Here is a 5,244-nt window from a genome sequence, read left to right on the forward strand (position 1 = left end):
CCTCTGTAGAAGGGGATGCGCATCCGGACAATGCATCTTGTACAGGAGGCAAAGTGCTGCAACCATCTGACGAAGAGCAAGACTCGGCAGCCAACACATTGGGGCGATGGCACGGATGGCCCGGGCTTGCACACGGTCGAGTCTTGCAAGATGGGATGGGGCCGCTCCCATCCAGACAATAGGGCAGTACTCCATCACTGGGCGCACAAAAGCATTGTAGGCTTGGATGCGACCGGGCACGTCTAGGAGGTGGAAAGCCTGACGCAAAGCACCAAGTTGCTGTGTTGCCCGGAGGGCTACGGTACGAAGGTGGCGCCGGAAGGTAAGCTGACCATCGAAACTGATGCCCAAGATTTTGAGCTCCTCCTGTTCCGTCACATTTGATCCGTTGAAGTCAATCGGTGGCATGTCCCATTGGGTGCGGTGGAAACTGACGGTCAGTGCCTGGGATTTGGCTGGTTCAAATTTTATTTTCCATTCTTGACCCCAGCGGGAGATGTTGTTGACTGCTAGCTGGAGGGCTTGGGTGGTATCTTCTTGGGTGGTGGGGGTGATGTTGGCACACAGCGTAGTGTCGTCTGCGAACGAGGCTAGGTCAGCACCGGCTGGTACGTGGTCCTCGCAGTCGTTCATGTACATGAGGAAGAGAGTCGGACCCAGAATACTGCCCTAGGGGACTCCAGCCTGAATTGGGAGCCTTGAGGATGTCTGGCCACAAATGACCACTTAAAGGTAGCGTTCACTGGGGTAGCTGCTGAGCCACTGGTGCAGTTGCCCACGCAGGCCGTATACGTCGGACTTGTGTAGCACACCGGGGTGTGATACGCGATCAGACGCACCGGCGATGTCAATGGCGAGTATGCGTGCTGCGCCTTACTCCCCGGCTGTATGCAGCCACTGGTGGTGGAGACTGGTAAGGAGGTCGGCTGCACTATGACCATGGCGAAATCCAAACTGTCTGGTGGAGAAGACGTAATTCGACTCGAGGAAACTGGTGATTGTTCTGTTGATGATTGTCTCCATCACCTTGGACAGAATACACAAGAGCGAAACTGGACGGTAATTGGAGGGTAGATACTTTGATTTCCGTTTGAATATAGGGACTATGTTGGCAATCTTCCATGTCTTGGGCTGTATCCCAGTTTGGAAGCATTGGGTAAACAGTATGGAAAGCGGTTGCGCCAGTTCAGCAGAGCAGGCTTTCAACACTCGTGCCGGTATCCTATCCGGTCAGGTTGCCTTTGATGGGTTGAGCTGGCGAAGGGTGCGTTCAACAGCAGCGACGCGGAAACGGACGTCCGAAAGAGCCTGGTCAGTTCGAGGTCTGACATATGGGAATGGGGCTGACAGGTCATCTTGTCCGAGACTACATTTGCTTGCAAAATAGCGGGCCATACATTCTGCTTTGTCTGCGCTGGCTGTGTACTCACATCCATCGGGATCACGTAATGTCGGAACAGATTGACTACGCCCATTGCCAGAGGCACACTTGACGGTGCGCCACCAGTCACCGGGTGGCAGCTGCTTTGAGGTCATTTTCTGTCTCAGTTTCGCCATGAAAGCACTCTTGACAGTTTTGAGACAGGCAATCGTTGAGAGCCGTGCATCTTGGTAGGCTGACTGCCGATCGTCGTCAGACTGGTCGTCTCTCCGGCACTTTCATGCACGTCGTATCCTCACTGTGGCAGCAGTGCACTCAGGGGTCCACCATGGAGGATCTGATGCTCGGGTTTTCAGAATTTTAGAGGGGATGAATCTCTTCATACCCTCAAGGATCCTCTCTGAGATGCCAGTGCATGACAGGTCTGGATCAGTCCGAGCAATAGCTGCCCAATTGGTGGTTCTGAAGAAGTGACGGAGCCTGGCCCAATCAGCATGCTGATACCTCCATACTGTTCTTGATATGGGAGGCTCGCGTGATGCACGGATCTGGAAGTCAGCAAGTATACAGGCATGGTCAGATTTGCCAAGAGGTGGCAAGACAGTAGCCAATGATTCTACGGGTAGGTCGGACATAATCAGGTCCAGTGTATTGCGGCCACGCGTTGGTTGGTCGACTAGCTGCTCAAGACCGTGCATGTAGCACATGTCCTCTGCATGCTCGCCGGCTGTAGTTGTTCTGCTACTGTGGAGCCACTCTTGGTTATGTACATTGAAGTCTCCAGCAACTATCACAGCAGAGTTGCGGCAGGCTGTGGAGGTGAGGCCATTGCAGATCACGTCGAAGATGCTGGTGTCTGTGTCTGAGCACGTTCCAGGACGGTATGCAGCACATATAGCCACAGGCCGGCCATTTGAGTGCTCTGCCAATAACCCTGGCCTCGTGGCCAATAATTCCAGCAGAAAAATTGGCGGAATTTGTAACTTTTTAAGGTATGTTCTATGCATGTCTGGTACAATTACAAGTATTCTATATGTACCGGTATGGGAATAAAGAAACGGACCGGAATTGAAAGATACGCATGCTATTAGAATTTGATGGTTCTGCCAATTTCACTGCTTTTCGATCAGACCCTGCCAATTGTACGAGCATTATCCGCCAAGGCCTACCTACCCTGCCTTCTTTACATTTCACAAATGTATTTTCTCTTTCTTTCTTTTTTTACTATTATTCACAAACCCAACTCGTAAAATAAATAATTATGTGGACAAAAACAACCAGGTACTGAGTAGGGGCTGCACTGAGCAGCAGAGATGGTGAGGTGCCAGGGGCTCCACCGACCAAAGGTCTCGGCTTCAATGCCACAAGCACGCCTAAGGGTGGGGAGGGGGAGAGTAAGAAAGGCTACAAGTGCGTGAGTGTGTGAGTTTACATGTATTTGGGAAGTTGTGAATGAAGGAGACAATTTAGCTTTGCCCAATGTTCCAGTGAAGGGGGGGGGGGGGAGGGTCATTCAGCGCAACTGTTATGGTGGGCGACTGTGGTTCAGATATCACGGACTGGAGCTACATGTACGTATATGTAAAATGTACATGTATAAGATAAATAGGACATTTTGGCCATGTGTTAATCGTTACAGATAAGGATGAAAACAAAACTAAGAATTGTTTCGTATCCTGACAGGTTTATAATTATGTGACCGCAATCGCGCACTGAAGACAACTAAAATAATCAATGTGTACTATTGTCTCCACGCCGTTTCTACGATGTGTACAATGACCCGTTTTATGTGCTATTTTGCTAGCCATCAGTATGGCATGCTATCGGATTAATGGGTAACAAGACAGGTACAAAATGGAAGAAAAATGCGAAAAAGACAAAACAAACAGTTATCATGCAAATACAACGCGGGTACAGATGTCCACCCCACCTGTTCAGTCGGCAATGGGTACAAACCAAAGCAAATGAAAATACTGACAAGACGTTGTATGTACTGCAATTAGTCCATCGTACGTGGATACGGGGACATTCTCCTCGTTATGACTACAGCAGTACCGAACGTACTTTGAACATCATCACGGGAGGGTAGCTTGGTATAATTTAAATCTTTTCTCATCTTTTTGCTAATGCGTTGTCTACCTATACTTCCTGGAATTGAGCAATCCATATCGATGTGTCGGGGTCAAACATGCGAAACATCAGGATAGGCGTATTTCTGGGATCAACACCCACAATTCTCTTCTTCTTCTCCGAGCAACCACACTTCATTTTCAAGATATCATACGTATTCAGGGAATGGAGACATCGCGATATTTGGATGACGTCACCAGTGACACAGCCGCAAATAACTTCAGGAGAGGAGTGTTCTTTAGCGGAGGATGCAAGAACGAGTTTCATTTCTTGACTAGTCTCTGTACAGTCCCATGTAAACCCTATGTCGAGATTACTGGATTCACAAGATAAAATTTCAATTGTGATTGGTCCAGAATATCGGTCTTCAACCGGTTTGCTGGCTCGAATAGTAGCAATTCCATTCTTTACTTGCTGCACTAACATGGCCGGAACTCCTGCGAAATAAGAAGAAAAACTTTCGGAGGTTTTAATGAATCCTCTAGGCGAACTAAAGTGTGGGTCAAAGTAGCTAGCTCCGGATGGGTGCACGAAAATCCATGTTTTCAAAGGATCATACATCCTCACGTTTCTGCAATGTGATCCATATAACGATTGCGGTAATAAACAAGGACGTTCGAGTCGCAGTTCTAGTAAGAAGGCAGCCGGTCGAGTAGATTCATACTTGAATAAAGTATGCATTTCACTTGACATACAACACGTTATCGGCAATGGCACAGGTGCTGTCCGAGCAAAATTAGCTTCAATTCGAGTGGCCCAGATGTGAATGCTGCAGGCTTGCAACTCACGCGCGCCTACGACCCGGCCTCTCGAATTTCTTACTAGGGCAACAATCGGCCTAGACGCACCAGAAAATGTGGAGTAAATGCCCGCGTCTCTAAACGCACACATTGACAGATTGATTTCAGTGTTGTCAATTACTTTTCCCATGGCATCTATTCTGCATTTCAATATGGAAAGATTCTCGCACGCAAATATTCCAATCTTTATCAACGATAACGTATGGGCGTCACTAGACCGCATCAGACTTCTTAAGACCTGCAGCAAGTGTGGGTACAACTTGAGGAGGTCTTCATTGCCTAGAACAGCTCTCGTGATGTTCTGTTCGCCTTTGAGTTTGTGCACAGCCTCAGCGTACTCAGTCTTGAATTTGGCTTGGTAATCGGCTTGCTTCTGCCTCCACATTTCCACCTTCCACGCCAGTTCCTGTTCTCGGTTCCTAATGACCCTAAGTTGTTCGTCGCAGCTCTCGTGTAGCAATCTTTTGACATTGGCGACTTGACCAGCTACGTCCACACCAAATGCTTCTAGGAGATCCTCGGCATACTGCAGGCTTGCATCTACTTCATAGTCTTTGGTCTTGTGGATGATGTTTCTGAACCGCTCTGTTAGTCTGTGCCGTACTGCTGCGGCTTCCTTAGCTATATCGCCAATCTGATCTCCTTTGGAAGTGTGCTTGTGTTGTTGCCTACACTTATCACACAAAACATCTCGACATTTACTGCAGTAATGTCTTATCTCCATCTGGCTGTGGCAAGGACACGTGTGATTTCGCCTGTGTTGTTTGGCCTGCGACTTGCGACCAAGGAAGCTGATGGAGTGTGAAGAGACGGCAGGGGAGGCCGTTGATTCTGGATCGATAGGGTCCCTAGTCATATCAAGTACCCTTGCAGAATACACACGATGGGCGCATCTTGCGATCGAAGAGAACTAAGAATTAGTATGTGTTATGC

The sequence above is a fragment of the Sycon ciliatum genome, chromosome 10, assembly GCF_964019385.1.
Source record: "Sycon ciliatum chromosome 10, ocSycCili1.1, whole genome shotgun sequence".
Lineage (NCBI taxonomy): Eukaryota > Metazoa > Porifera > Calcarea > Leucosolenida > Sycettidae > Sycon > Sycon ciliatum.